Source organism: Odontomachus brunneus, unplaced genomic scaffold (assembly GCF_010583005.1).
Source record: "Odontomachus brunneus isolate Ranch 3 - 2012 unplaced genomic scaffold, Obru_v1 Obru_scaffold_002, whole genome shotgun sequence".
Lineage (NCBI taxonomy): Eukaryota > Metazoa > Arthropoda > Insecta > Hymenoptera > Formicidae > Odontomachus > Odontomachus brunneus.
This window is the reverse complement of record NW_022639452.1, coordinates 4,846,148-4,868,502: the sequence shown is the minus strand read 5'-3', so window position 1 is coordinate 4,868,502 and position 22,355 is coordinate 4,846,148. Positions and strand designations below refer to the sequence as shown.

Genomic DNA, 22,355 nt, shown 5'->3' with positions numbered 1-22,355 from the left:
AAGGAAATTAAGTAACCTCAATATTAATAATGTATAATAGCAGTTATATTACATGTTACTCCTGTGTTATATCACAGTTATGTTCTGTGTTTGCTGGGATGTTTCAGAATGTTGACTGAAACAAGCGAACTGTGCTTTGCGACTGAAGGCTTGTTAAAGTCTCATCGGAAAGTTATTGCAGCTGTCACTTGGAACTCTTGTTCTTAACTGGCAAATATAATCAGCAGCATAAAAAATATTAAAATGTTCGTGAATACTACGTGCATATAAAATCTTATCCTTTTTACGAATATATTACAAGGTTTACGTGTGTTATAAAAAATACATCGAGATATACACGAGTGGAGAGTCGATTACTGATTAATTGCTTTTCTCTACGAATATTATCGCAATACTATACGTGCAACACGTATCCCAGGTAGCATACACAGATTTTAAAACTGTTTTATAAACGTTAGAACCAAACTTTTTATAACCGTTTCCAAAACGTTTCATAACGTTTCAGAAATGTTTTTCATGAGTAAAAATGTCCACTCAAAAAACGTTAAGTGAAACGTTATTTTTGCGAAAAAATCGTTGAAGAAACGTTTTATAAACGTTTTATAAACGATTCATAAATAAGGTTTCAGAGAGGTTCTTGTTAAAACGTTTCTTATTGGTGCTTAACGGTTCTGAAACTATAATACTTTTAAGAAACGTTTCTGATACGTGTATGTGCTACCTGGGATAGTAGAATACTTCTCTAGCTACTTCTCTAGTTACTTCTAGCCGCCCTTATAGAAATATCATACTAAGAATCATTGATAATTACTTATTTTTAGTATTAAAAATACTGGATAATCTCATGGGGGCAAAGAAAAATCATTAAAATCCATTAAAAACCACTAAAATCCATCAAAACCACACCAAATCACCTTAAAAACTTTAGAAAAACCTACAATTTTGTATTTCCCAAAATCTTCCTATTATTCAAAAATCTCAAAATTAAGCAAAAATATTAAAATTTATCAAATCCCATTAAATTTGGTGATAATTTTACAATTTTTAATGTTTTTCTAAATCAACATTTCATTTCTAGCCGGAATCTTGTAGGGCAAAAAAAATCACCTAAAACCACCAAAATCTAGGTATATTTACCTAAAAAATAAAGGAAAATTCATCTCAAAACAATCCTTGGGTCTAGCAAACTTTGGCGTATTCAAGGTGTAAGTTCTTCAAATAATATAAGCTTTTAATCCCTTAAAACGCTCAAAAACAGTCGTATTTTATCACAAAAATACGCTAGAATTTCTGGCCGGCCCCTTTGTGGGAGATCAAAAAATCCCCCAAAATTTCTAGACCATATCAAATGGAGTAAGCATTTTCAACCAAAAAAAAACATCAAACAAATTCCAAATTTTTTTAAATTTCTGAAAAATCTCCCAAAATTTCTAGACCATATCATGTGAGACAAGCATTTTCAACCAAAAAACAGCAAAAAATTTCAAATTTTTAAACCTCTCAAAAATCCCCTAAAATTTCTAGACCATCTAAAATTGGGAGATGCATTTTCAAGGCAAGAAAATACGTAAAATCTCCGCCAACCCACCAAAAATCATATCCGATCTAGTAAAAAACAGCAAAAAATTCCAAATTTTTTAATCTCCCAAAAATTCTCCAAAATTTCTAAACCACTTATGGGGGATAAATTTTCTGGACCACTTCTTGTGGGAGATCAATTTTCAGTCAACAATAACCTTAAAATCAAGAAAAATTATCTCAAAAACAATAAAAGAATCAAAAACCAAAAACTCAAATTTTCAAAAATTTCCCAATTTTAACCCATTTAATAAAAAGGAGAAAATGAATAAAATCAAGGAAAAAAACACCCTAAATCCCTATTGGAACCCTTAGTTTTAAACAAGTTTTCTAAATTTTCCAAACTTGTAGTTATTTCTGGACCATCCCTTTGTGGGAAATGACTTTTCAGCAAAAAGAATGTTGATTTCGATGTCTCATTACCTCAATGAAGCACTCGTTTTCCATGAAAAACATTAAAAATTAAATCTCCCACACGAGTTTTGATGTAACATTTCTGGACCATCCCAACTGCTCACATAGCACAAATCTCTAAAAGACTTCTTAAAGAATTTTAAAAGTGTCCTGGAGGACTTGGAAACTCTTTTGGAACTCTTTAAGAAGTCTTTTAGAGATTTGTGCTATATGGATGGGAGATCAAAAAATATAAAAAAATACCCAAAATCATATCTCAATCTCTTTAAAAACGGCACAAAAGTTCTAAATTTTTAATCTTCCAAAAATCCCCTAAAATTTTTAGACCACTGTTTATGGGAGACAAATTTTCTGGCGTACTTCAATTTAGGAGAAGCATATTCAGTTCAAAAACAGCTGAAAAGAGATTCAAACATCTCAAAAAATAAGCAAAGAAAACTGAATTACACACTGCTTCACTGCTTGATACTGTGCTGATATTTCTGGATCACCCCTTTGTGTAAAATGACTTCAACCAAAAAAACACTCCAACCTCCTTAAAAAAAATAGCAAAAGAAAAAACTTCATTGTTTGTCATAGGTCAGGCACACGTCAATTGGGGCAAACATTTTAACAAATAACATCATTTTCAAGCAAAATTTTACATATTTTTTAAAATTACGCTCTGCATAAAAAATTTGAGATAAATATACTAAGCGTAGTGTTTGGTTCAATTTTCAATGATTTTATCTTCTGCTTAATTTTAAAATATTTTTACGTTTTTCGTATTATTTAGGTTATTTCGCATTATTTATGATTTTACGATATTACGATTTTCACGATATTTCGATTTTTCGTCTTATTGTATTATTTACGTTTTTATTATTATATCTGAAGCCTGTAACTTGTTAAGACCTGAAAAAGAATCCCATGAATGATTATGAATAAACAATAGCGAATATTTAAATAAATAATCATCATGGCTTGTATTAAAATTTATTAATAATTCAGTGGCATGGCACCCACTCATTTCTAACACCGTCAATGCGATAATTATTCATTAGTTTTTGTAATTCTTGCTAGTGGGCGCCAGTATTCACTGACAGTGTGGCGCCTCTGCAGGACAATTCGCATGAGACGTCAGAGACATCGAACCAGATTGGCCGGACTCTAAACCAAAGACAAAGGCTGTGAAAAAGACTTAGAATATAACAGAGAGAATTAGAAAAATAACGACTGTGTTCGGTAGCAATAAGAGAGTTTAGTGTTTGTGCGTGTAGCGTGCGTACGTTTTTTATAGGTAAGTTCTCATATTTTATTAAATCTTTGCAGTCAAGATGTGTTCGCGGTTCAAAAGTCGTAAATTAATTGTGTATGTTGGCGTTGGCTTTTAATTATGATATATAAAAATTATGTTTCAAATTACTCAGAAATTAGGTTATGTCCCAGCAAACATAGATATATGACAGTTACATTGCCGTAATAAAACGGAATATATGTAGTAGGTTATATAGACGTTTATTGTAAATTCCTACTCACACGTGTTACAGTTATATAACATGAATATAACATGAAAATAACATGTGACTAAAAAGTTATATAAGAGTTATATGTTATTAAGGTGACCAGACATCCCGATTTTCTCGGAACAATCCCGATTTTTCACTCTTCGTCCCGATTTTTTTCGAGTGCTATTCGAGGCACCGATTTGTCCCGAATTTAACCAATTTGTCCCGATTTGTCCCGAATTTGACCTGTCTATCCTGATTTGAAGAATTTATTTTTTGGAAATAAAAATCTCGCTAATTAATAATTATAGAAAACATAAACTCTCTTATTGGATATCGAGGCTACGTTTCGATTTTCACTGCCAATATTGAAAATCTATAGTATATGTAACTAAGATCTGTTTAGCGCTACAAGTGCTTTAGAGCGATGAATAGATCAATCATATTGCTTCATTTGACGCTACAAAATTTGCAGTATTGAACGGATCCTTGCCCATAAACTATCGATTTTCAGTACTCAGAATGAATATCAGAACACAGACTTGCTTACACTTTTTGCACTCAATATCCTCGCTTTTGCTTCTTCCAGCTTTTGCGTCCGAATATACGTTCGTCTTGTTCTAATTATAAGTTCGAAAATTGCGAAAAATAAGTAACACGAATTAAGAAATTATGAATCTTTTATACATACTGTGATTATATTTTGAGGTTATAACTATATGAATTGACAGATTGCTGTACTTTGTTTTCTATTCGCGATTTTTATGAACAGTTTTACTTTTGTTATGAATAGATATGAGTTCGAAGAAACATAAGTGCAGCTTTACTGAACAGCTGCAAAACAAATTCCCATTTATCACAAGAATTAGTAACTCGGATTCTCATATTAGGTGCAATATATGTGCATCAAACATTTCTATCAGCCATGGTGGATATAATGATATTAAAATTCACTTAAAAGCTAATAAGCACAAAAATGCAATCTCTACAGCTGCCGGGCCACTCCCCACGTGTCCTTCGTAGGGGCTTCTCCGTGATCTTGCACACAAGAGCATTCGTGCCTTTTCCTTACAACATCCTAAGAGGCTCCTGGATAGGAAAGCACGACCGATTACTCGCGCAAACAACGTAGCAGTCGACGGCAGTTCGACCGCAAACCGAACTCACCATCTCGAGCCGTTCGAAACAATACTATTGTAAAGTTAATATGATTTTTTGACTACTTTAGAATTTTTTGAAATAAAATAATCAAACTTTGCAAATTTTAAATATCAAGGGATTAAATGCTTATTTAGTTTTATCACATATGTTTTTAGAAAATTTTACTCATTGGTTTAATCACAATTCCTTAACAAAAATCATTAAATACAGTTTATTTTAAAAGTGTAAACAAAAAATGACTCGATTGAATAAAAATGACAGAATAATTCAATTCAATTCAATTAATAAATTAGTAAAATCAGTCATCAAGAAACTACTATTCGACTTTTTGATTTTTTCACAAAAAAAAGAAATAGTGGTTTCAAGAATATTTGAGAGTGCTCAAAATGGTGCTTTCTCTAAATTTAAGTAAATAAAACGAATATATTTCATATATTTTTTTGTAAATGAACATATTACAGTGAAATAAACGTTTCTCAATACGGGTTTTAAACGTTGATCGATGTTGAAAGATCGGAGTGAGAAATATAGTGTTGGAGTGTTGGAGATATCGATGTTGGAGTGAGAAATATATTTTTATCGAATGATTTAACGAAGGAATTAAACGATGGTCGTTTAAAAAACAAGTTTGATCGTTTATTAATATTTAATTTGTCGTCAAATCTTTAATATAAAATTCCTTTTAGTTTCTTTTAAACTGAGATCAAAAGTCAAATAATCGGTTCTATAATTGTATATTTTACATCTTAAACTAATAAAATCTTATATTTTTCCTCCTTTTAATTCATCTTTAATTTTTTCAACGTGAAGAGAACAAGCACAAAAGTTTTGCAAGCATTTACAGTTCTTTTTTTATGTTTCTTAGGATAATCAGATGTGCCAAATAGGTTTAATTTTTTTAAGTATTTTTATAATTTTTAAAGGGCAGTAATTGTTACCCTGTTTATTTTACTGGGGTAATAGTAATATATCTGTATAAAAAAAACATATTTAGAATAATTATTACTGTTATCTAAATTGAGAAAATATTGGGAATAAATAAATGGAGTATAAAACAAAAACGGCTAAGACTTTTCACGCAAAAACGAAGGGATTATATGAAATTGAAAATACTGTTAAAAATGATTTCAAAAGAATAATATTTAAAAATATGAATCAGCATTTTAGAGAGTATGAAAAGATATAGATTTAGCAAAATTAGGAATACTGAAAATCTCTTTTTCCAAATAAATGACCAAGCAAAACCGTTGTAGAATATGTTTAGAATTAAGACATCCTGAAAATTTCTATAATTATAAAAATAAATACGAGTAAACGTGTAAACAATGTAAAAAAGCTGTAAATTATCAACGTTTATTATGTGAATGTGGAAGATATTATACTCATACACATTATCAGAGACATAAAAACACAATTACATAAAAAAGGAATAGGCATATATTGAAAAATTCTTTTTATTATAAATTGGATGTTATAAATGGAAGGAAAATTAAAAACACTTAAATTATCAGAATTATACAACATAGCAAGAAAATTAAAAATTTAATATATTAATAGATACAGGAAAGCTGATTTAATCAAAGAAATTATTAGGGTATATAAAATTAAGAAAAAAAAACATTTAAAATTGGGAAAATCTTTCCCTTTGATGATGATATTATAATCAAACCTAAGAAAAAATAATAAAGAAAATAAAATGTGTTATACTCTTATAGAAATATCATACTAAAAATCATTGATAATTACTTATTATCCAGTATTTTTAATACTGAAAATAAGTAATTATCAATGATTCTTAGTATGATATTTCTATAAGGGTATGTGGTAAATATATTAAAGAAACTTCTATACCATTGCATAAAGCAAAGCACAACCCAGAACCTGACATTATTTTGGTTGAAGTTGCCTATAAAGAGCGATTATTGACTTATCAACATAATAATCATGATGGAAACTTAGATGTAAAAGGTTATTTGAATTTAATAGAAGAAAAGCCTATTAGTATATTCAGAAATGCTTTAAATCTCCATAAAAATATTAAAATTAATTTAGAGTTGGAATGTGATTTTTTAAGAATATAGAAGTTGAAATGACACACAAGTTTCAGTTACCAAATATTATTATAAAACAAGGAGATGGAAATAATTTAGCCGAGTATTGGGATGAACAAAAAGAGTTATTTATCTCAAGATGTGACGAATTTGAAGCAAAAGGCTCAGGTTGGACATTAAAAGCAATAAACTATTTAAGAATCAATATAAACAAATTCAAACTATTAAGTGAAAATTCTTACATTGAATTACCAAAGTGGATTATAGCTAAGAAAGCCTGTGTTAATGTTAAAAATAATGATAATGAATGATTTAGTAATAGTGTAATATCGTGTTTACATCAAGCGAAAGGTCATGTTAATGAATTATATCATTATAATAAATCAGAATTTAAAAATGAATTAAATTTTAGAGGAATCACATTTCCAATAAAATTACAGGATATTCCTAATATTCCTAACTTGAAAAACAGAGAAATTAATATCACAGTATTCAGTTTTGAAGGAAAGACATTCTATCCATTATATCATAATAAGAATCAGAATTATAAGAAAAACATTGATCTATTATACTTTGGAAATAAAACTAATAATCATTATTGCTGGATTAAGAGCTTGAGTCGATTATTAAATAATCAGTTAGAAATTAATAAAAACAAAAAGTATTTCTGCAGAAGATATTGAACTATTCAGTTAGAACTTAAAAAGCTTAGAGAAGCATAAAAAATATGCTTCAGTAATGAGACTTGTATTCCGGTAATACCAACAAACACGTTACTAAAGTTTAAAAACATACAGAGAATGCTGAAACATCCGTATGTGATTTACTGCGATTTTGAATCCATCCTGAAACCAATTCAAACATGTCACCCAAATCTAGAAAAATCATGTACTCAGAAAACTCAACTTCATATTCCGTGTGGTTATGGATTATATATCAAGAATATTTATAATAACAATGAGGACTTTCGAGTCCTAAAAGCAACGCTTTTTTAGAAAATCCATTAGAAATTTATAGAGGTAAATATGCTGATTTACCACTTCATATAACAGATAACTGAACATGTAAAAACAGTTCATAAGCTGTTAAAAGAAAATAAATCTATAACGTTGACTTACAAAAATACACAAAAACAAAAAAATGTTACCTGTCTAATAAAAAATTTACAAAGGAAAATCAAAAAGTTCAAAAACATGATCATTATGCTGGAGAATATAGAGGAGCTGCTTATAGAAACTGTAATTTAAAATACAAACAGCCATTGTTTATACCGATACTATTCCATAATCTCAGTCCTTACGATTGTCATATGTTTTTTTGAAGAATTTGGGAGAAGATAAATCCAATTTGAAGCTAATTCCAGATAATGAAGAGAAATACATTTCATTCAGTAAGATTTTGAAAATGAATGACGGTTGTTATATCGAATTAAAATTTATTGATTTATTCAGATATTTGGAGAGTAGACACTCTATCATCCAATCCAGAACCAGATATGAGAAACAAAAAAATATATTTCAGATAATAATTTACATGTTTTAATCCGAAGGCAGGGGCCAAAAGTTATTAGAAAAGGTATCTATCCTTATGAATATATAGATTCTTTTGAAAGATTTTCTGAAACAGCATTACCCCCAATAGAAAAATTCTTTTCATTTTTAACAAAAGAAAGCGTAACTGAGGTTAAATACCAACATGCTTTAAAAGTCTGGAAATATTTTAAAATTAAAAATCTTGGTGAATGGTACGATTTATATTTAAAATTAGATATTTTGTTATTGTGTGACGTATTTGAAAATTTTAGAGATTTATGTTTAAATAAGAGTTATGGGTTAGATCCTGTTTGGTACACGATCCTGTTTAGCTTGGGATTGTATGCTAAAATATATAGGAGTCCATTTGGAATTACGAGAACTATCCGGAAAGTAAGGTTACAAGCCCTTATAGAAATATCATACTAAGAATCATTGATAATTACTTATTATCCAGTATTTTTAATACTGAAAATAAGTAATTATCAATGATTCTTAGTATGATATTTCTATAAGGAAGGCGCGTAGCTCTCACAGGCAAATGTTTTTTTCAAAGTTGGTACCACTGCTGTGTAGCGGGAAGCCAGCTGAAACGAACAAGCAGTGCCGGACGTCAGTAGCTTCCCAACTCTCGTTGTGGTGAAAGTTAAAGATGAGCATCCTCATTCTGTTTCCTGCCAAGTGCGAAGTGCGTGCTGTAATACGCTACCTGAATGCAAAGAGCATGAGCGCCGCCGCGATTCATCGCGAAATCGTTTCAGTTTATGGGGAGGACGTTATGTAAAAACAACATGTGACAAAATGGGTACGGAATCAATTATCTTCAATTTTTGCACCAGCTCATCAGTCACCACGGACGGCCGTCCACTTCTCTGTTCATCGTGAATTTCCGTCCTTCCAAAATGGAAATTCCGTAGAAAAGCGCGCACTTCGCACTTGGCGGGAAACGGAATGAGGACGCTCAACTTTAACCTTTACCACAACGAGAGTTGGGAAGCTACTGACGTCCGGCACTGCTCGTTCGCTTCAGCTGGCTCCCCGCTACACAGCAGTGGTACCAACTTTGAAAAAAAACATTTGCCTGCGAGAGCTACGCGCCTTGTAACCTTACTTTCCGGATAGCCCTCGTAATTCCAAATGGACTCCTGTATGTTTTAGCGTACAATCCTAAGCTAATGCTGAAATCGTGTAGTATCAAACAGGATCTAACCCATAATTCTTATTTAAACATAAATCTCTAAAATTTTCAAGATGTATGTTTTTTGAGAAAGAAATTTGTAGTGGGATATCTCAGTATTCTAATAGGTATTCACTTGCTGATGATAATACACAATTAGTGTATCTTGACGCTAATAATCTATATGGGTGGGCTTTATCTCAGAAATTACCACAAAAAGACTTTAAATAGTTAACTTCTGATGAAATAAAAAATGATTTTGATTACATACAAAAATCAGATGAAGAAACTGGCTATGTATTAGAAGTTGATTTATTATTTCCAAGAGATTTAAAATTTCACAATAAATTTAATGATTTATTTCTAGCACCAGAAAACAGAATTTCTCCAGGTGGAAAAACTGAGAAATTGCTTTGTCATTTCTATGATAAAAAGAATTATATAGTGCATTATAAAATACTAGCCCTACAAGAGGTTAGGGATGAAAATAACAAAACTCCATAGAGGAATCAAATTCACTCAATCATATTTCATAGCTCAATCAAATTCAACACAGAACAATGTCAAAAAACAAAAAAATAATTTTGAAAAGGATTTCTGGAAGTTAATGTTAAATTCAGTATTCGGAAAATCCATGCAATCTGTTAGAAAACAACAAAATATTAAATTATTCAGTGATGAAAATAATGTTCAGAAAGCTATTAATAAACCCAATTTACAAACAGTAATTAGAAGTCACAAACATGACATATATATAGAAGAACTCAATAAGAAATCACTGAGTTGGAAAGATGATAAAAGAGTTTTGATTCCAAACTGTACAGTTTTGATTCTATACTCGTATATGGGGCCACATATTAGTTGAGTCTTAAAACTAAATTATATTTTCATACTTTTTTCTTAATTCCTTAAATGTTTTAACTGGTTTTTTATTAATTGTATTCGTTGGGCTATCTCTATCAGATATCTTCTCAGTTGGCTTTTCAATCTGTTTAACTTTCAAGGATTCTTCGGATTCTTTTACTTTATCAGATGGAATGTAATTTCCTGTGAAAGATTGAACTTTATTTGAATGTAGAGTATTTTTTAATTTTTCTTTGGCTGCTAAATTATTTAATACTTTGTGTTCAGGAATAAAGCTCTTTGAATCCTTTTGTAAAGTTAAATAGAATCTACTATTAACATCTCTGTTTTGATCAAAGGATAATGTTCTATTATTATAATTTATTTGAAATTGCCTTAGATATTTAGTTACTGTTTTTTCAAATATTTTATATTCTTTAGAAAATTGTCTTATACTATATTTTTGAAAATCATATGCCTTTAATATATTAATAAAATTATCTAAGTTCATTTAAATTATAAAAAATATTTTGTATGATATCTCGGTACTGTAGTTCGTTACGGTATTTCCGTATTTCAGTACTGTAGTTCGGTATTGTATTTCCATGTTTCGGTACTGTAATTCCAGAATTCCGTATTTCGATACTGTAATTCCATTGTTTCATATTTCGGTCCAGTAATCCCATAATTCTGCATTTCTGTACTGTAATTAAGGTTAATGATAAATATTATAGGTTAGTTGTTTAACACTTCGTATTTAAGAGTAACTTTGTTCAAGTAGCTTTTGCTGCTCTAAATTTAATTTAAAACTTCCATTAACATCTCTAGGAATATTAATCCCAATTTTTCTTTTTTCATATTGAATATTAGACTTCTTAATGTAGTTATATACAGTTTTGATACTAACATTATACTTTCTGAAAATTCATTTTCATTTTTTGTTTTTAAAATCACATTGTTTTAAGTATTCTACTAATTTTTCCGAATCCATTATTTATATAGGAAAGGAAAATGATATGGAATTTTTAATACAATAAATGGACAAACAAATGAAAAGATGTATACCATCAGATAGTGAACTTGAAGGTCTTGACTTACTTATAACAAAAATTCCAGAATTGCAAGAAATCATTAAGAATGAAGATTATATTCTAGAAAAAATATTAGAGCAATAGATAATTTGAAAAGCGTTGATAAACAAACAAGACATTTTATTAAGCAGTGTTTTGTAGCACTACAGCAAACAAATATGGCTTGTCAAGTGTATAAATATTCTAACTTCAGGAACCAAGAAATTATTGATAATTTACTAAAAAGAGAGGAACAATATAAGAAAATTATATATGAACAAGCTAAGAAGCATAATGATAATGAAGGAATAAATGAAATAAATAAAATGTTTTCTACTTTAGTAGTAGAAACAAAAGATAATAATAAAAATTATCAAAATATATGAATAAATCGATTAAAGATATTAAATTCCATGATGATTTTGAACCAATGTTTTCCAAAGAAGAAATTCATACATGTACTAAAGAAGAGCTAAAAAATATGAAAACCAGTAAAAAGGAACTATTAAAATTTTAGAGATATAAAGAGTATTAGAGCTATTAATGCACCTGCGCCAATTGATGGTGCACATGTGATTATAAAGAAAATATGATACTAGTATTTCTAAGTTGTTTGTTCTGAATTTGTATTAAGTACAGTATAAATCTACTATATAAGGTGTCTCAGAATTTGCGCATCATAGGAGTGATATTATATACAAAGCATGGATACAGGGTGCTGCAATGTATCGCAAATGAAGTACGACAAGAAGACATTGTTTAACTTATAAGTTAGTTATTATATTTGTTTCTAAATTATTTTTTACAATGGATTTTTACCGTTTTGCAAAACGCGACAGCCATTTTCGAAAACAGCCGATTCGTTACGATGTTTTTTTAAATAATCCCGTACCATAAGTCAAAAAGAAACTTACCTCTTTCTAAATATTTCATACACAGCTAGTTTTTTTGCAGTAACGTGAATGCGTCAACATCGTGAAGTGAAGTAATTTACCGTAATTATCTAATTAAATTAAAGTTATAAAGTCGTGTGTGTATTTCAGAGGGCGCTGCTGTTCCTACCAATAGGAAAAAGAAAAGTTGAAATTTTCCCTAAATAAGTGATTAAAATTTTGAATTCAAATTTTATTTTGTAAATTTACACGACAAAGTTGGTAATTAAAGTTTAATATTTCCCTCTGTGTTTATTACTCTATGGATTGACCTAGCTTCTTCCAAATTTATTTAATTTTTACTTTTTTATTTTGTAGTAGAAACAGAGTGATATGGCCAATTCTTCATCTACCAAAGAGCAGCTACGAACAGCTGTTATAATTGTCTTAGCACAAATTAAAGAGGAAAATACTCAGTTGATGCAGCAGTGTGAGACGGCAATGAAAGAAAAAGAGCAAGTTATGAAGGAAATAGATGTATTGAAGGATCTTCTGGATGGTTTGAAAACCCAGAGAAATGAAACGGAGGAGAAGTATGATGTTATGTAGATATTAGTTAAGTCGTGCACGACATAAGTTAAGTGAAACAGACACAAGCGAAAATGAGCTCTATACGAATGTAGATACGCATAGCTATATATTAGGTGAAGTAAAAAGTTCTGAGCGTTTTTCGCTAGATGAGCCATATCTCACGATGTATACATCGCATCGGGTCATACTATACGGCGATTTAAAGGTGACATTACACTTCAAAAAAAGTTCTGTGACAGTTTTGTGTTTGGTCAAGTCAGTTGTGTATTACAGCGTTCCAAAATGGAGGTAAAAAAGAGAAAATTCGATACATTCTTCAGTACCACTACGACCAAGGTGAAAAGGCGGAGCAGGCGGCCAAAAAAATTTGTGCTGTTTATGGACCCAATACAGTATCGAATGCAACAGCAAAGCGGTGGTTCCAACGATTCCGTTCTGGTAATATGGACGTCGAAAATGAGGCACGCTCTGGTAGGCCAATCGTCGAAAATGTCGATAAAATCATGGAAATCGTCGAGTCGGACCGGCATGTGAGCACTTATTCCATTGCCCAGGAACTGAAGATTAGCCAGAAAACCGTTTGGAACCATTTGCATAAGGCTGGTCTCAAGAAGAAGCTCGATGTATGGGTGCCACACGAATTGACGCAAAAGAACCTTTTGGACCGAATTGATGCCTGCGATTCTTTGCTGAAACGTAACGAAATCGACCCATTTTTGAAGCGGATGGTGACTGGTGATGAAAAATGGGTCACATACGAGAACAACAGCCGAAAAAGATCGTGGTCCAATCGCGGTGAGCCGGCCCAAACGGTCGCCAAACCCTGATTAACGGCCAAGAAGGTTTTGCTGTGTGTTTGGTGGGATTGGAAAGGAATCATCCACTATGAGCTGCTCCCATCGGGCCAAACACTCAATTCGGACCTCTACTGTCAACAACTGACCAGATTGAAGCAGGCGATCGACCAGAAGCGGCCAGAATTGGCCAATAGGAAGAGTGTTGTGTTCCATCAAGACAACGCCAGGCCGCACACATCATTAACGACGCGCCAGAAGCTCCGAGAGCTTGGATGGGAGGTTCTATTGCACCCGCCGTATAGTCCAGACTTGGCACCAAGCGATTATCACCTTTTCAAGCATTTGCAAAATTTTCTTGATGGTACAAAACTGGCCTCAAGAGAGGCTTGTGAAAATGAGCTGGTCAAGTTTTTTACCAATAGGGACGAGGACTTCTTCAATCGCGGAATTATGAAATTGCCTTCAAAATGGACAAAAGTTATCGAACAAAACGGCGCATATTTGATCGAAATCGGATAATCCTAACTATGTTAATTTCATCGTCGAAATAAAGCGAAAAAACGCTCAGAACTTTTTACTTCACCTAATATGAATACACATACTTATAAATATACGTATATAGCGGTCGAGTTAGCTCAAACGAAAAGGCGGCGTGATTTCGGTCGCTTTCAGCTTCCGACCACGCGGCCGTCGCGGCCAAAGCGATGAAATTCAAAGGGCCCACCGCCTCACGTAGGCAGAGAAACAGCCCTCCAATGGGCGCCGTGGAGGACCCGCAACTATCGCGTTGTGACGATTAGTGAGAGTCAGTCAGTCCGCGCTAGTCGACACATAACAACCCTAAGCGTTCCAGGCAAATACGAAATAAGAAGTCGTGATCCACGTTGTTCCTTAGACATCATCGTGAACGTCTTATAAGTTAGCGGAATAAAGTCAGCAGAATCAATTCTAACTAATATTTTTATTTGTTGCTCATTTGTTGCTAAAAAGTTGCCAAAGAAAAAAATGTGTTGTTGTTAATTTTTTTTAAAAACGATGTTCCGCTAAAGAAAGATTAGTTAGCGGAACAATATGTAAATAACAACGGAAGAATAAAAATCGAATATTATAATAGCATAGGAATTTGTTGCTAATTAGTTGCTCACAAAATACGCTAGTCCCGAATATATTGCTAGATTATTTCTTTTTTTTTTTATAATGTTCCGCTAAAAGAAGATGAAGAATAAACTACGAGAAAAAAATTTATTGCTCGGTTGAATTTGATACTGGCGTGTTGCCTGAATTTGTTGCTCTGAAAATATCCAAGTTACGAATTTGTTGCTCGCCTAATATGTTTAAATAATAGCGGAGAAGTTACCAGCGTGCAAGGAGTCCCAAGAGTAAACTATTAGAAAAAAATTGGTTGCTCGATTGAATTTAATATTGGCGTGTTGCCTGAATTTGTTGCTCTGAAAATATCCAAGTTACGAAAATGTTGCTCACCTAATATGTTTAAATAATAGAGGAGAAGTTACCAGTGTGCAAAGAGTCTCAAGAGTAAACTATTAGAAGAAAAATTATTGCTCGCTTAAATTTCATACTTGTATGTTGTCTGAATTTGTTGCTGTGAAAATATTCAAATTAGGAATTTGTTGCTCGCCTAATGTTTAAATAATAGCGAAGAAGTTACCAGTATGCAAGAAGTCACAAAAGTATATTATTTGAAAAAAAATTGTTGCTTGCTTAAACTTGATCTGTTGCTTGAATTTATTGCTCTTGAAACATCAAAGTTATGAATTTATTACTTATGTTGTAAATAGCAGTAAATGTGTATCTATGGATTATGTATAACACAAAAAGTTTTGAAAATTTATATTTTATTCGTATCTATTTTTATTTTATATTTTGTTCAATATGTATGTTAATAATTATCGATTTGTTTTATAATTTTTAGATTTTTTTTCTACTTTTTTTGTTAAATCATCATATAACATCCATGTTTTATGTTCGCGAAGACATATTGTTATAAAATGCCTAAGTTTATCCGTCGATGTTCGTGTATTGCGTGGTCCTTTCCGATCGATGACAGTTAAGAATGTATATATATGCTCTTGATATTTTATGAATATTTTAAATTGTTTAGGTAATTCTTGTAATAAAAAATATTTTTTATTTGCCTGATCTGCATTATAAACTTCTATAAAAATTAGTGAACCTGTGAAAATATTAATTGTATAATACTTTGCATTTACTATTTAGTGCAATTATTTATCATTACATGTAGGAGAATATAGTTAAATTTAAATATCATTTACCTGCTGCTATAATTTTAGCTGATACACGAAAAACAAATCTCACAACGTTTTAACATTCTTGGCGTTAATGTTAAATAACCTTAAATAGTTTTATCAAATAAATTTCCCGTTAAATTCATGTCTTTTATTAATAACACATTCATAGTTTTTCGCTGCCTGGTGCAACCGTTCAAGCAGGATATTTCGTGTTCTATGCTTGGAGAATCTATTTCAAAGTTTTGAAAAAAATCTATCAGATTGTTATTGTAGCATAGGATACATAACAAGCAAAACTTTGATAGATTCTCCAAACATAGAACACGAAATATCCTGCTTGAACGGTTGCACCAAGCAGCGAAAATCTATGAATGTGTTATTAATAAAAGACATGAATTTAACGGGACATTTATTTGATAAAACTATTGAAGATTATCTAACACTAACGCCAAGAATGTTAAAACGTTGTGAGACTTGTTCTTTGCGTACCACAGCTAAAGTTATAGCAGCAGGTAAATGATATTTAAATTTAACTACATTCTCCTACATGTAATGATAAATAATTGCACTAAATAGTAAATGCAAAGTATTATACAATTAATTTTCATAGGTATACTAATTTTTATAGAAGTTTATAATGCACATCAGGCAAATGCAAAATATTTTTTATTACAAGAATTACCTAAACAATTTAAAATATTCATAAAAGGTCAAGAGCATATTTCGTGTGGTATGTCGCAACTGTGACAGAGTCTAAGTCCTGTACGGACTTCGTCGCAGAGGCGAGAGTAACTCGCAAGATAGGTCGCAGGCGCGACAGAGTCTAACAAGGAGATGCCACCAAGTGCAAAATCGATTTTGGAATGAGCTATAGCGCGTTCGATAGCTGTAATATAGAGTATAAAAAGCCTAAAAGGGTTTGCGTGAATGGGCCATCGTTTCCGAAATATTATGATGCAAAGTGAGAGTCACGGAACCGTGCCGCGTATAAGGCATAACGTACCTTTCACCAAAACGGCGTAGTTGAACAGACTAAGGCTATCGTGCCGGTGCTTTTTGCGCCGGCGGCGAGTGTTTGAGTCCGGCCGACAAGGCAACGACATACAATGTTTTTTCTTGTACTATCTGACATACATAGAAAATACATAAAATATTTTTTCGTTAAGAACGAAATTTCGAGTAATAACACTTGAATTTCCAGCACTTTGACATAGAATACAAAATATCTCGTAAAATATTCATCTTTTGATTTTTCTTTTTATTAAGGCAGAGGAAATGCATTACGCACATCCCCGGGAAAGACGGGACTTTCCCAGGGGTAGTGTGGGGCTCTCCCCCTCCAGAATTAATCGCCGGAGAGAGCCTACCCACTAAAATCTCTGCCGGGCCCCTTGCGGCCATCGCGAGGGCGCCCCGAGAACTATTTGCGCATACTTCCGGGACGCCCTCAGCCACCGGGCGGGGAAAACTAAGAAAACCCCGCCCCCTTCCCGGGCCGGGGGAGAATGAAAACCCCCCGGCCCGTCTCCACCAATCCACCATGACCGGACGTGGGCCCCCCCGTCCGGTCACCCCTCACCAATTAGAGGCGCTGCTGGCCGGGTCCGGTCCCATCCGGACCCGGCCCACCCGTACGCTCCTGACCGAGGTTGCGGGGCGAACGAGTCATTATGTCCCTCCGCCCCTCTCGGTCAGGAGCCGCCACTCTCAGGGAGGGGGGTGAGCGGCCTGAAAACCCGCCCATGCGGATCAGCCGCCCTGCCTCCTTTCCGGAGGAGCCTGGTGTGACTCCTTGTTACGGGCGAGGATTCGCGCCTTGCGACGCGTCTCCCCAGCCCAACCAGGCGCCTCCTATCTCCCCCTCGTCGGGCCCTCCGGCGATCGCCGCCAGAAGGACCCGGAGGCAATGGGAGGGGGAGGGGGCGGCACACCTGCAGGTACCCCGGGGGAGGGAACATCAACAGTGACGTCCCCTCCCCGCCCACGGGTGCGCCGCTCTTCTATCCCGCGCTGATGCGCGGGTAGGTGAGGCGCCGTTCTCCTCCTACGGCGTCTCATCCCATCCCGGGGGGCCGCTTTGCCCCTTCTCTCCCTCTCGTGCTCCTCCTTCTGCGACATTACCGGGTCGCAGAAGGAGGTCACGGCAGACCAGCCCTCGTCTCCCCTGAGCATGACCCTGATAAGGGCCGGGGAAGAGAAGTCCGCCCCCATCACATCTTTCGATTATCTTGCCTTTTTTGCACAGAATAATGAGGCAAATTAATTTATTTAAAAAAAAGCACAAAAAATTTTTTTATATTTATTATATAAAATATTTTGTTTTTTTTAATGAATATTTTACAAGATATTTTGTATTCTATGTCAAAGTGTTGGAAATTTCAAGTGTTATTACTCGAAAAGTTCTTAACGAAAAAATATTTTATTTTATTAGGCAGAACGTTCAACGATAAAATGAAAGAGATAAAAAGAAAGGTATACGATCGGTTTACGGAAGCAAGAGAACACAAACAGCTTATAACACGACATCTAATGCAACAATAGACCATGGCTGCAGCCACGCAATATCATAACACAAAAGCAGCGAAGAGCATATAGATGCTTTCCGATTTGTTGCATCTCAATCGTGAATGATGATATTTCTACGCAGAATGATGATATTTCTAATATAGGATTTCGAATCGCAGAGTTGTCCGCTATGTATCCAAGAAAGAAATGGTATCAGCAGAAGCTGTAATAGCGTCAGCAACACAATTTCAAACGATACTGCAAGCTCTTATACCTGATTGATTCGGATTTTGTGATAAATATTGACTAAACAAGTTGCGAGTATAGAATGAATGTGGCGCGAACGTATACGCACACTGGCGAAAAATTGGTAGAACTGTACATCGGCGATTTAAATAAAGTTTCTCATTCGTACACCGCCCAATATTCCATTACAAAATCCGATAAGTTATTACCAAAAGTATTTCTGTGTTTGCAAGAATTCGCAGGCAGTTTTGGAGTGCGTGTGCAGAAAGATATGGATGATCTGCTAAAAATATGTAGAAATGTTGTCGTATGTTCGAAATCTGGAAAATTAACGACGTCGTTATATGAACAATATTTACATTCTGTTGTCAAGCCGTATGTTGGTAATCAGTCGTTTCAATTTATTATTGATCCTATTGAGTCTGGCAAAAAAACATTCACATGATAACAAAATATTTCGCGATAATAATAATAAATCGATGTGTAACTTATAAATTATTCCGCCAAAATGTATATCAATATGTCAGCCTTATATTTTTATAGGCAAGTAAAAATTATAATAAAAAAAATTCAAAACTGTCCCGACTTACAGATGATACAAGAATATAATTGAACACTACACTGATGCGATTCGCATACAATCGTTGACGCATTATTTATTATCGATAATAAATAATGCGTCAACGATTGTATGCGAATCGCATCAGTGTAGTGTTCAATTATATTCTTCGAATTCGCTTGGTAGGCGTCAAAGTTAGCAAATGAACGTGATATATTTTATAACGTTAATCAGTTATGTTTTCCACCCAATTTACAAAACAATAAATGCATCTGCAACACACGGCTTCCATTTATAAAATGTTCATGGTGTGCGAACCATTTATGTTTTTAATGTTTTTATATAGAATATCACTCGCAATATTGTACCATGTCAGAATTTTATAATAAATAAAAAATAAATAAATAAATATATATATATATATATATATATATATATATATTTGTATTTCTATGTCGATGTAATTGTTATGTGAGCAATTAGGGCAGTATTATGTCGCGGTAATGGAAAATAATATGAAAACATACTGTTTACAATTATGAAAATAGTATATGTTGTAAATACATGATATATAGTTTATAAATGTCGCAAGTTAAAATAAGTATTTTGTGTACAATATCTAACAATTATAAAATTCGACCATTGTGTCGCATTGTTGCGGATGAAATTCTATATAAAAACAGTGGAAACATAATACTTTCATGCACCAAGAACATTTAATGAATGCATTGTGTTGTCCACAAACGCAATTCATATTATACATATTCTGTGGGAAACAGAGTTGATTCACATTGGAAAATATTAATATATCTCGCGTAGCGTACAAAAAAAACATTGTATGTCGTCGCCTCGTCGGCCGGACTTGAACATTCGCCGCCGGCGCAAAAAGCACCGGCGCGAGAACCTTAGTCTGCTCAGCTACGCCACTTTGGTGAATGGTAGTGCCACGTTATGCTTTATACGCGACATGGTTCCGTGACTCTTACTTTGCATCGCAATATTTCGGAAACGAATGCCTATTCACGCAAACCTTTTTAGGCTTTTTATACTCTATATTACAGCTATTGAACGCGCTATAGCTCATTCCAAAATCGATTTTGCACTTAGTGGGATCTCCTTATAAATTATGCACGGACTTAGCCGCAGAGACGAGTAACTCGCAAGATAGGTCGCAAGCGCGACAGAGACGAAGTCTTGCAGAACGGGCGCACGATATCTGCAGTGCTCGAGATATCACAGAAGAAAGCATTCATCTAGTGGTGAATGGCTGCAGAGTAATCCGGAAGGATCTCACGAACCCTCCTCTCACAAAGAGATGCTAACGAACTGCTAACTCTACTTTTGAATGAGACATAGTGCATTCGAAAGGAAAGGTCGAAAATATAAACCTTGTTAAGGGTTTTGGGTGTATGGGCCTTTTTTTCTAAGAAAATTGCATCTGAAAGTATGCATTTTCCAACTGTAAGGTAAATACAATGGATGACTAACATTTAGCATGAAGCGTGATGGCCGAGCTGGGTAAGCGTGCGCCTATAATTTTACCATTCGCGCAACATAGGTTCAAGACCGCGTTGTGAAAAATTTGTTTTTCTTCAGACGACTTTGTGCAATTAAACTTTTTTATTCTTTGCAAATAAATAAATAATATAATGTTTTATTATACGATTTTATTATGTTTTATTATGCGGTTTTATTAAATATTTTGCAGTTATTTATGTGTAATGAAAAATAATAATAATTTTTGTATATTTTTTTGCCTATTTCTTATTTATTATAAAATTCTGACATGGCTGTAAAATGTTGCGGGTAATAATTTACATATGCTCACTTTGACGCATACCAAGCGAATTCGACCATTTTTAAGACCTTTCTAGAATAGAATTTGTTCTCTATAGCAACGATCGTTAGGGCTTCGTTGGGTTCTCTGATCATTATTCTGACGAGAGTCTGTTAGTAAGCAAATCTCCGTTTATTCTGCGTTAAACATCGACTTTGTATCACTGTAAAAATGGAAGCTGCAAGTGTGAATTCGTTCTTGAAAGAATATATCCAGTCTCTGGCAAAGTGTGATATTTCGAAAGAAGATTTAATTGATAGCATTTCGTATTTAATATGGTCAGCTACTTCTTGATATGATCTAATGCGGTCTCCAAATCCTCGATAAATAAGCAGCATTATTCTTTCTTTTCCAGTCAACATTTTTAAAAAAGAAATTTAAAATTGTAATTGGAAAAAAAAAAGAAAAGACAGAGTGAGATTCGAGAGAGCGCGACGCGTTTTTTAAAATACAAAGATCGAGAAGCGTTATCGTGAAGCGCGTGTATGCGCGAGTTTCGACTGAGTACGTGTAATATTACGTCGTGAATGAATAACCGCGTTCGATGAGAGCGAATGAACAACTAAGCCGGTCATATCGTCTAGCTCGAGATACGAAAAACAAAGTTATTCTTGTTTTTCTCCTGTGTTTATGTTTTTAGGCTCTCAGCCTAGTTGTTCATTCGCTTGCATCGAACGCGGTTATTCATTCACGACGTAATATCACAAGTACTCAGTCAAAACTCGCGCATACCCGCGCTTCACGATAACGCTTCTCGATCTTTGTATTTTAAAAACGAGTCGTGCTCTCTCGCATCTTACTCTTTGTCTTTTTCTTTTCTTTTTCCAACTACAATTTCAAATTTCTTTTTTAAAAATGTTAACCGATAAAGAAAAGATAATGATGTTTCTTTATCGAAAATTTGGAGACTATATTAGATCATACGAAGAAGTAACTGATCTACACAATGCTGCATATCCTGATCGCAATTTTATTTCTAAATCCATCGTTCAGAAGACAGTGATACGTTTTTACGAAACGGAAACAGTTAAAGGCCAAAATCCTTTCAAGCCTCATAACTCTAAATATGCCTAATAAAAAAATACTTTATTATAAGTTTTTAGAAAGCCCTTGAAATAAGCTACAAGAATATGTAATAAAAAATGGGGGATCCAATTTAAAAAATTCAATTTGACCTTCGTATGACCTTCGTTCTCCACCCAAAGTCAAATTTTTAGCCATCATTAGGTATATTTTATTAAGCCCTACAACTTTGCTACTTACATATTTTTCGCTACAGTTGATCCTTTACGAGATATTTGACCGTTTCCGGACTTTTTGCCAACTCTGTATAATATATGAATAATATATATATATATATATATA

General features: G+C 33.4%; 1 protein-coding gene and 1 pseudogene across 1 annotated transcript in view; both read left to right on the top strand.

Moving 5' to 3' along the window:
* Window positions 1-22,355, top strand: part of LOC116842087 (head-specific guanylate cyclase) — a 100,260-nt gene that overhangs the window by 54,658 nt on the left and 23,247 nt on the right. The window lies entirely within an intron of this gene.
* On the top strand, window positions 17,834-19,201 carry LOC116842093 (annotated as a pseudogene).